The 12,008-nt window shown below is 38.1% G+C and overlaps 1 protein-coding gene across 7 annotated transcripts in view; it reads left to right on the top strand.

Moving 5' to 3' along the window:
* Positions 1-2,748: 2,748 nt before the first annotated feature.
* Positions 2,749-12,008, top strand: part of LOC306888795 (uncharacterized protein) — a 59,655-nt gene continuing 50,395 nt past the window's right edge. For 4 of the 7 annotated variants that reach the window (XM_079447252.1, XM_079447247.1, XM_079447246.1 and 1 more), the window contains exon 1: positions 2,749-2,859. The gene's annotated coding sequence lies outside the window, so the exon portion shown is untranslated. The remainder of the gene's footprint in view (positions 2,860-12,008) is intronic. The other 3 variants (XM_079447250.1, XM_079447248.1, XM_079447249.1) reach the window with 1 other exon arrangement.

Here is a 12,008-nt window from a genome sequence, read left to right as displayed (position 1 = left end):
AATCTCAGACCCTTTGAAATCTCTGTGGATCTTTGCAGAATTGGCTCAACAGTTTTAAATCACCATTTATAATAATAATGTTTTACAGAGAGGTGTTTAACGCTTTGTGAGTTTTGGAGGGTTTCACTGATGGTGCGCTTTAAACTTTGCACTTTAACCAAATCAAAATGAACCAAATCAAACTATTTTATTTTTAATGATGTTGCTACAAGGCTTATTTTTAGACCATGGTTATGGTAGCACACCTGGACATTTTTAGTCCTATTATACTCTCTGTGTTTTATTGTTTGATTTGCACAAAACAAATGTCATGAAAGATCCATGATTTGTTTTTAATGAAATAATTCTTTTAGGGTGAAATATGGCACAAGTTCTGACAGGTTTTGTGAAGTTCACTGAATATTTCTCTGGGTTTTCAAAACATGACAAACACGTTGCATCTGTTTATTATTAGATCATGATGTTTGTTTGTAATCCAGGATTGAAATCTTAATCTGTGTCAGTGTGACCTGCATCTCAGATTTATCATTATTGACCAGACACAAATCATTCAGATCGTCTCATCTGCATTATGAATAGAGCCACAAAAACTGAGACGCTCCTCCGACACACGGTTTTGTTTTTATGTCTTCATCTGAGAAACCGTCTCACTGAAATGCTGTTGTTGTTGTCTGCCTCTCGTGTGTATTTCTTTTGACTTCTGTGTTCGGTGTTAGTCAGTGCACTTTACACCCTGGAGCAAACCTCTTGATCTCATGTCTTTTTACAGGGATTCACATTCGCCTACAAACACAGATGATGTAAAACAGGCCAAACACACACAAATCCATATGAGCTCCCAATGATAGTATGTCAAGAAGCGGTAATGTTTCAAATGAAAGACGTCCTGTACGTGTATATATTAATTTATTTTGGTAACTCGTTTACACTGGATTGCTATTTTTCTCCTTCCCAGTTTTACTGTAGATGAGAAACAAATCTTTTAAAGATCTGAAGTCTTGGCATCCCTATAGCCTACACTATGCAGAAACGCATTTCTATGGCATGCTTGGAAATGCAGAAAACTGTAGAGGAAATATAAATGTTTGACTTTTCTTTTTTTAATAAACTTGTGAATAACCCTGCTAATAACGATGTAATGATATTAATTATTCTATAATATATAATGACAATAACAAAGACAAATGTAACTTGTGCACATTTTATCTGCATGCTGCACGAGGTTTGTGAGGTTGCAGACGGAATGTGTAGACTGACACACTGTATTTCTGGGTCACCTGAGATGGATTTAATGCTCTTCCGGGTCGTGGAGGAATTGGACATTTTGACATTAAACTCTGCTGTTACAGACAATATTCGACTGATCTGATGATGTCAGAGTGAATTCTTACAGATTTCAGAAAAGCTCAATTCCAGGTGTTGATTGTGTGCTTGCATTATAAACGGCTGACTTTATAACATTTCAAATATTTATTTCAATAAACCTCTTTGAAAACAACTCAAGCGTATTGTATTTCAATTCATTTAATCTTAGACATTTCTGTGGCTTAACAAACATCATTTGTATGCATGCATAATAAAAGCACATTGACAAAAACAGGTGTTGTGTCATGATTCTGCCGCATCATGTCATGTTTCTCTTAGTTTAGTGGCAGGATCATGACAGAACCTCATGTTTAATGTGGAGAGAGACAATTATTGTTCTTATGGCCTTCCATACACTCTCTCCGGTCTCGCCTCTGTACCCATCCTCTCATTACCCTCGTTATTGATCAATGCCCTTCACCTGTTTCCCTCTTGATTTGCTCCCTTATTTAATGCCCTTGTGTCTTCTGTCTTGTGCTGGTTCATTGTGGTTTGTGTGGTGAGTTCCTGTGTTGTGTTAGTTTAGTTATTTGTAGTTTTTGTCAAGAGTTTATTCAAGTCTTGTTTATGTGTAGTTAGTTTTAGTCCTGTTCTGTCTTGTCATAAGATTCCCATGTTTTGTTATGTTACCCCCACGTGGGTCTTTGTTTTATTATTTATTAAATATATGTTAACCCCTTACCCGCTGTCTGCACCTGGGTCCTCTCTCCGTGTCTCACCACTCGAGAATCATGACATGTTGTCCATGACAATACAGTCAAAGGAAAAATACTATCTAAAATAATGTGTAAATTAAATGAAACATCGGCTTAGTTCTGCTCTCTTGTTTGACGTGGTTCTATGTTCATTAGAAGGGACTTTAGGTCTAATGGAATTCAAGTATATTCAATATACAAATAAAAGAAGACTTCCAAAGTATTTATCCAGAACAGCAGATGGCGACAATGAACCTTTTAAAAACCCCGCACTGTTGTCAGTTTAATCCCTCACGTATTACTGGTTTTAATGCACATTTATAAAATATCATCGTATGTGGTATGTGAGCAATTTGACTTAAATATGACATTTTAATCTTTTGATTTTCGCGGAATACACCCTGATAAAAACCCGGATGCCATGTTATTTTATTAATGTCCGTTTCATTAAATACAGTCAAATGAAAGTATTGTTTAAACTATGAAGTATTTATGATATGATCAATGTAATGTCATTGGCTCTCCTGCGGTCCGTATAAGGTGTCAGACTCTCTCATTGCGCATGACGCGTGTCCGTCAAAAGTGCGCCAGTTGGACAGGCAGCATCAGACCTGGAGACACTCTATCCGCGTCGTGATAGGAGGAGGCGGCCGCCCGTCATGTTTTCCGGCTCTGTGATTGGGTGAGCGTATGTGGGGCGGTAACGTGCGCTTGCGGTCAGTGAAGAGCGCAGGGCGGATCAGCGCGAGGCCGCGACACTGACACACGCGCGGAAAACTGCGATAAATCAACGGAAACGGTGAGAATAACCGCGATTATGTCCGTTAAAACGTCACGGTTACCGTCTGCACGAGCGGAGAGAGGCACGTGTGTGCGCGCCGACTGAGGGCTGCTTACGTGCGTAGGTTGCGTCTGGCGGAGTGTGTGTGTGTGTACGTGTGTGTCGGTAAAGTGTCTGACTGTATTTGTGAAGTGTGTGTGTGTGTGTTTATGAGTGACTGAGGGTGTGTAGAAAAGTGTGTGGTTGTGTGTTTCTCAAAGTAAGTTACTAAAGTGTGTGTGTGTGTGTTTGATGTCTGTGTATTGTGTGTATCTGTCTGTGAGTGAGTAATGTGTGTGTGTGTTGAGTGTGTAGGATCGTGTCTCTGTGTTTTGTGTCTGTAAAGTGTGTATAGTAAGGTATCTGTGTATTGTGTGTATCTGTAAGTGAGGAAAGTGTGTTTCTTAGCTGTCAGACCACATACACACACACACACACACACACACACACACACCGAAGTGAAATATTTAAAACTGGTTGGATTGGATGTTGGGGATAACGTGTGTGTGTGTGTGTGTGTGTGTGGTCTTCACTGGGATTCAAACCCATAACCTAACAGTGTCATATTGAGTTGCAGGAAGTTTAGAAACACAAGTCGGTCCAGAAGGCCGTTCCATAAAACAAGATTACGAAATAAGACTTGTTTTGGTAAATCTGAGTTATCTTCGGTCGATTCGGTTTCATAAAGTTAACTTAAAATAGTTGGAACTCCGTTACTACGGCAACTTATGCTGGGAAACTAGGCTAACTGTCAGGCTAAACCTTAGTTGTTGCTTCAATAGAGGTCAGTTGACATTGACCCGCCGGTAAAGTGATGATATTAACACTGATTCTCTGTCATGATGTAATATTATATCACTTTATTCAACATTATAAATAAAAATGTTAAGAAATCAATTAAATCAATTCTAGAGCACAATAATAAGTGAATGTACTGTCTGTTGTCATACATCTGGTAGATGATATTGATTTGATCTAAATGTTTAAACTGATGTCCGGGAATTTAGAATTGAAACATTCCCCAATAAATCATCATTAGTTGGAAACAGAACAATTATAGAGACCAAACCATCTAGTATCTAAATCCAAATCATTTATAGCGACCTACAGTTTGCAAGAATGTCAAGGTGAAATGTGATGGCTTGTGTGCTGGAGGAGAGAGAGGCTGTACAGAAGGACTGAATAAGCAGATGACTATTAAACCGGCATCATTTTTTGTAGCTTTAATTGTTCACTTTTCTGTCAGTTTAATAAAAGTATTGTACTGTAGGTTGAAGCTGCTTGCTGGGAGAGAAGGAATACTATTAAATAGATAGTATAGTATTTCAGCTTTAACTTTATTAGTTTTTCTCTTTTATATTGCATGTCTACATTCAGAGCATCCCTTTTTGTCCAGAGGTACAGCTTAGTCTTTGTCGCATTATTCTAGGAACAGAAATAATTATTTGATGGGATATTTTAATGAAACTCATAAGAAGAAGAAGAGCACCAATGGCCGCTCTCTTTTCCTTAGCGGATTGACTTGATGAACGCTTGACTTGTAGGGCTGCCTGCGCCCACTATTATCTTGACTAAATGAGCCTCGTTTGAATTCGTAGGATCGCTTAAACTAAAGCTAAACTTTTAAGCTGGACTGATAAATTCAGCTCATTCTAGTCTGGTTTCGGACCTTAATTCAGGCTTTTCTAAGCGACTTTTATGGAACAGCCCTCAGGACAGGCTTTGTTAAATCAAAGATGTCTATATATATATATATATATATCTCAGCCTATGTACTACTCCTTCTTCATTCATATACTGTATCAATTAACTGGTCTTGTCATTTTATATATCATAGATTGACAGCAGACCATGTTGAATTATACTTAGCCTGAGACTGAAAATGTGATCTTTGAGATTTATTTTTATAACTGTAAGTTTATCTTCCTCAGTTGGCACCTGTACAGTTATTAAGTCATAAGTGATCCAGACGGATCTGTGTTACATCAGAAAGGGAAAGGAGAAGAGTTTCTTTGACATGATCTTTTGTGTTTGTGTAACAGAGATTATTTACAAGGAAGAGATCAAATCATGGATTTCATTGGGTGTGTCTGTACTGCTATGTGCTCTCATAAAGGTGTAAATGTAAATTAGAGACGGCCTGAGGACTGTTTGTGTGTGTGTAGAGATTACTGAATCAGAGAGAGAGAGAATGGCTTTTGCCTACCCTGTGATTGATTTGGCAGTGTGTGTGTGTGTGATTATGTAAAGTGTGTGTTTGGGAACTGTGTGTGTGTGTTTATGTTTTAAATCTACACAGTTCTGTTATGCACTGTTAGGATAAAAGTGTCTGCCAGAAGAATGCATGTCATAATATATATTTATTTTCTTCTATCGTATCTAATTCTCAGTGAACTTTGTTTGAACCTGTGTCATTCATTATGCTTTTTTACAATTTAAGTTCATTTGCTGTTATTGACATGTTTCTGTCTCTGTGGATTTCTGTAGTCTCAAGTGTTTCCATTGGCTCACAGGGATTCCTCATTAATAATGTATTTCTGTTGCTGTGCTTGTGATGTTCTGGGTGCGTGGCGATGCGTCCCTGCACTTTTTGTGTTGAGAAACATAATGATACATAGTGACTTAGTTTGTATTCATCTCATTTCAATGAATCATATAATGTAAGTTATTTGGTGTTATATGCAAGCGTTTGGGCTATATGATTATCATCATAGATTATTGATGTGTAATCTCTCTGACCGGCCACAGCCGAGCAATCTCATAGCTTAACTCCCAATCGTCCCCTGGCCATCACGTCCGTCAGAGAGGAGAGATTTGAGATGGACATAATGAACCCAATGCATAATAGAGGAGTTGTTTTATGTTATAGAGTCTTGACTGTGTGTTCTGTCATGACGTGTGAATGAATTACTTGATCTGATTTGAGCTGAAGTGTGAATGCAATATTCATCATTTAAGTTACATTTTAGATGCAGGGGATTGTGGGTCAGTGTGCCTCCTCTGCTAATGGGATACAACGAGGAGCAATTTCCCTGAAACTGGTAATTTAATAACATACACTAACCTACACAGGCTAGTCAATGCTTCACTTCAGTCTCAAGTGCACATACATTTGAACTGGTACACTTATTAGCGTATGAATACATTAACATATGAAAGACACGCATGTTCTTCACAGCGACGGCCTCTTGACCCCAGCTGGAGCAGAAACACACAGTCACTGTATTTGTGCTCCGTCCGATCGGAGGTGGTGTTCGTCCGGCGGGCCAGAGCTGATGGATTCATGTCGATTCTCACAGACGTGAAGTAACCTCTAATCAAACATGCGATTCGTTCACAGCTGAGATTCAAGCTTTGTCACATGGTCTCTCATAAATGAAATGACATACTCTGTTTTTGATTTAATCTGGTTTAGGACACCGTAATCCTAATCGAGTGTAATGTTCAGGACAGATGTAATGTGATTTGGGATGCAGAAAGTCAGAGTGAGTGACAGCGGTTGATGAAAACTGCAGAAATCGATTCTCAGTATTTGAACATGAAGAAGTGACGGATGTGCTTTACTGTTTTACTGTTAACACAGTTGTACTGTCTTTTAACAACAAGCTTGTGATTCAGTCATTAATCAGGTACAATAATCAGGCCCTTCACATTCTGAAAACTGCTTCTAAGTATTTTGTCTTTCCCAACAGTTTCCAACACAGAAATGTTCCCTAATTTCTGTATAAAAGTGTTAAACAGTTGTGTTTCCACTTCATTTTGTGTGGACACACTGTTTTATTTTGGGCACCATGTGTGTCTGTGTCTATAGTGAGGTTATGATCACATCTCTCTTTCTGACATTTGTCTCTCTCTCTAAATTTCCCATTGGGGCATAAGTGTAACAGCAAACAAGCCTTAAAACATGCTTGTAAACGAGATTAGATTAGATTATATTCAACTTTATTGTCATTACACATATACAAGTACAGTGTAACGAAATGTAGTTTAGGTCTAACCAGAAGTGCAGTTAGCAAGTGCAGGATATACAGTTAGAATAAATACAGAATACAATAGTGAGAATATAATACAGTGGGCATGGACTATAAAAATATTTTGCAGTAGGAATGTTCTATGAAAATATGACAGTAGGTATATACTATGAACAATATATACAGATGGCTATATACTATGAACATTAATGTACAGGTGGATATGAACAGATAATAATTTAGACTAAACAATGGCCCTGCCATTGTAAACAGTGAAACTGTAGTTTATCAGTTTTCTAATAACCTCAAACTTACAGTGACACAATGCATCTTCAAAATAACTTAAAATATAAATAAAGAATTTAATTGTGTGTCCCTTTTTGGGGGGCAAAATTAGATTGTACAAAAATACATACAGCAGTGGTAAACATAAAGTGCAAACAAAACTTTAAACAGTTTTCCTGAATCCTTGAAATTGTAAACAAAATGAAACATCTGCATCCATTACTTTAGTTTCAACATTCTTCATTTACACATTTTTAGCCAGGAAGACAAGCCTGTCTACTACCCCTGGCTTGAGGCATGCCCGGTTACATGTAACAATGCCCTCTCACACACTGAAAAGCCTATCTGATGGGGCACTTGTAGCAGGGACAGACAGGTGTTTTTTGGCCAGATTACTGAGCCTTGGGAAGGTTGGTTCGTGACCGTTCCACCACTGAAGTGGATCAGTGTCTGGGTGTGCCGCTACCCTCTTAACAAAATCCATGTCGCAATTAGATGAGAGCCGCTTGGCAGAAGCCCCTCCCATGACGCGTATTTCACTCACGAATGGTGCGAATTACACGCGCGAATGAAGCGAGTAAACTCAAAATGTTCAAGTGTCCAACTACTCGCGAATAGCGCGTTTTATTTGCGCAACTCGCGTTTGGTGTGAACACTCGGGAGCTTCGGTCAAATTCGAGTTAACCGATAAAATCGATTTATCGCCCAGCCCTAGTTGTACGATTATTTCTTAGAGGCGGCAGTGAGACGGAACTACAGCACGAGCACACAACACATCATTGCATTGATTCACTATAAGTTCATGTTGTTTACGTTATTCACGTACATGCTGATTGCCAACAAAACACAGACGTATGAATTAGTTTGACTTTACACGTGCTGTTCATGTGCAGCATCTTTTAGCGCTAGTACCACACCATTCCAAATCCAGTGTTATATCCAGCGTTTATATACATTCATTAGCGAAATGCAGTTTTTTTATTGAAAATTCTTATATTGTTTATGACTTTTGTTATTAATCTGTAGAAAACAATCTGTTGTGACAAGTAATACACTTCCTTAGTCTGTAAAAATATGTAGGCCTTTATACGTGAATGAACATATTGCTGAGGTTGAGCAGTTTAAACTCAGTAAAACATCTGCAGAGGAAGTTTTCAGTTCCTAAAGTTAGAATATACAGTAGTCAGTGTTTCCCATAGACTTTAGGGAGACTTTGGGGACTAAACCCAATTTCCTGTAGGTGGATTAAATATTTGAATATTTTTATCTGGTGCATTTTAAGAGCAAAATGATGTGACTCAATCTATAAAGAATACAAAGCCATAGAAGTAATTAAATTATTGGCTCCATAGATATAAATGGTGATTATAGGGCACAACACATGGTAAAATGGGACTTCACAGATAGTCAAAACGTATGGAGCATGAGCCCTCAAAAAAGGAAGCAAAAAGGTGTTTAACAGTTGAACTCATTTATTTATTACCATATATTAATTGTATATATTACACATGATTTATAAACTGTTATTGTAATTATATAATATTAGAATTACTTATAATACATTACTAAACTTTAATTTACAAATTTAGCTCCCTCTTCTTGAAATATTTATGTTCTGAAAAAACAAGCGTACAAACATTAAGTTTTAACCATTAGCCACAAATAGGCAATAATATCCCATTTAAGATTCTGAAAATAGTCAAGTTAGAACCAGTGGTAATAGCACTGAAAGAGTATCATTATAAATGGCATGGGTGTGCAAGATGTGTACAGCTCTGTTGTGTAGACGCGCTGCTCATTTTAATCAACAGAATTTGTGTTTGTCAAAAAAGCTGAACATAATGATGCTGACGCATAATGCTGTCTGTTTGCTCCGTCGTACACTTATCAAATCATGTTTGTACTGGTGAATTACTGCAGTAAATACTGAAACATTAGTTAGATTTTACTTATATAAAACAATGTTGTATTTGTATAGCATTGCGATGTCTCAAATCCTGGCCAGTTCGCGCATCTGCATTTCAATTTCGAAAGCTGAAGCATTAGCGAGCGTGTGTTCTAGTTTGTTTTTGTCATTGCGCTAAAGCAACAGAGATGGGGACGCATTCCGTCTGGACATGTTATGTAAACACAGAAGATGCTGCAGAATTAATTACAGAAAAATCACAACCGCAAGACTGCGACAAACAGTGTGTGTGTGCGTGTGTGTGCGCTTGTGTGTTCCTTGTATTTAAACTGAAATTTTAGGACTTCAGCCGGCAAAGTATATCCCGTCTGACTAGCGCGCGTCACAGTATGTATTATGTCCTAAGGCTGAAAATGTATGTCCTTTGTGGCTGTCTAAACGCATGCGCGCCTAACAGGGCCCTACAGTGAGACACAGTTTTATGTATTTATCAGTGTAGCATGCATGCGATGCAGTTTGGCCGGGGCATTAAACAGAGCCACTTGTTTGTGTGAAGTGCGTTTGTTGTTGTGCTTATTTCTGTGTGACGCACAACTATTTTACTTAGTTTTAGTCTATTTGGCCAGTGAAACTTGTCCGGCTGCATTGTGACCATATAACTAGATGCAAACTTGTGGACGCTGAATCCTGTTATTTAAACATGCCATCTGACTGTTCTGCGTGTCTGAGTGAATCAACACCGCCAACACTGACAACTTCTAGTTTCACTTAAGTGATGATTCAGAACAGAGAGGAGAAGATGCTTAAATGTTTTGAGCAATGTATTATTACTATTAGCATGTAATAAGCACTTACTCAATCTTTCTCAATCAAGTGCACTGATTTGAAGAGACATTTCTTCAATAAATGATTTATGTAAGCAATGTTCTGTGTCACTTCTTATTACTTAATTGTTAGATTATTTTTTTAATAATTTCAAAAGAATCTGCATCGGACAGAGAAAAAAAACATATCAGTCGACCTCTTTGATAAATGGGTATCAAAGAGTTGATCATTGACTGCGTGACGGTCATTAGATGACCCACAGAAGGGTCAGGGTTTAAATACTGAATACTGTCTTTGTGCTAAATGTGATAAGGTTTTATTTTACCTTTCTTTTTTCAGTGTTGGAATTTCAGTCCCACTCATTTTTGTTGAGCTTCACATTTCCTCATCAACGCACGTGTTGCATCTCTGATTTACAGAGAATAAGTGCTTTAACCGGAGCAACATCGTAAACGCATACTGTGACTGTACAGATACCACATTTGTTACGTTAAAGCCCCCTTTTCACGACAAAACGGCTTACAAAATATTTTACGCAGCATTCGAGGTATCGATATGGATTTGATGTGTAAAAATAAACGGGAAAAGATTGTGGCGACATTTGAGGAATTTTATTGACATATGACCCTTCCATCAGCTATATCGCTACACAGTTTGAAGCACTTAACCTTCTTTTCTCAAGAAAAGCCATGGATGGAAACATGGCTAATGTGTGTTGGTGTTAGTTTGTGTTTAGGTGTGTGATTGGTCGTATTGTGATTAGGGCTGGGCGATATGGAAATTTTTTTATCACGATATGTTTTTCCATATTGATCGATCTCGATTATTTTCACGATATGTCGTTTTTGCAGATGCTGCCAGTGTAAGGGACATCCTGAAGCTTGAAAAAACAAGAGATTCACTGAAACTTTTAAGTTAAAAGTTTAATAACAAATTCAACAATATCAATATGCCTTCCAATAATGAGCACAACATATTTTTGTTAAGGTCTTCATGCAGACAAAGAATTCACATTACACTCCCACATGGTATGAATCTTTCCATTGGTCAAGAGAGCATTGGCCTACAACTGGCAAAAGAAAATTTAGAGCAGCGCTCTTTCGCTCAAACAGAGTTTTATTATTTTTCAAACAAGTGCAAACTAGTAAGTGACTGGTCAGTGGTCACTTTTCAATATATTTTACGTTTTTGTAAAATTTGTAAACGACAGCTTATTTAAAATTTGCAAACAACAACTTATTTAAACAACTTAAAACACAATTATTAAATAATAATAATCTCAAATATTTGTAGAGGCAGCACAAAACCAAACTAAGTAAACGTCACACCCTCTGACACATTCAAGTGCTAAACAAAGACAAAATAAATGCATGACAAATAAATGCCCCTGGCTGATGATTTCCCCAGTATGGTCCTCTGGAAAGTATACTGTCTGTAAACATTTGCTTTGTAGAGCCCACTCCTCGTCAATGAAATGAATTGTGAGACTCATATAAGGTTCAGATGTGCGGCTAGACCAAAGATCAGTGGTAGTGGCAAAGTATTTTACATCCTTCAGATTAATTTCCAGTTTACGACGGCATTCATCATAAAGCTGTGGCATCGCCGTCTGAGAAAAGTATTTTATACCAGGGAGCTCGTACCTGGGGTCTAACACTTAAACCCAAATTTTGCAGACCGGCTTCGCCTGCTCCTGGTCGCTTTTGCCATATCCAAACCACGTCCACACAATTGATGTCGTGTTACCTTTTTTTTCAACAATGTCATCGGTCTCGAGTGATGTAGTGATGTCGCCTTCACGTTCGGCATTATTTTCGCTGTCCTCAACTTCTGTGTCGTTCATTTTTTCTCCTTTTTCCAACTTTTTTTTCACTCTCTCGGTCTCCTTCTGTTTACTGTAGCCACGCGGCTCGCTGAGAAGTGGGCGTGTACTACCGGCACACCGCAGCTGGCGGACTAGTTGTTGTGCTTACTTTTTCATGTGATATCGAATAATATGTCCCAAGCATATTATCGAAATCGTTAAAAATGTTATCGCGATCCCGTATCGAGATCGAATTATCACCCAGCCCTAATTGTGATTATGAGTCACAGAGGAGTCTTACTCCAAACCTGCAGTCGTGTCACACCATGGAATTCCA

Source organism: Barbatula barbatula (assembly GCF_947034865.1).
Source record: "Barbatula barbatula genome assembly, chromosome: 23".
In the NCBI taxonomy this organism is placed as follows: Eukaryota; Metazoa; Chordata; class Actinopteri; order Cypriniformes; family Nemacheilidae; genus Barbatula; species Barbatula barbatula.
This window is presented reverse-complemented; position numbering and strand designations above follow the sequence as displayed.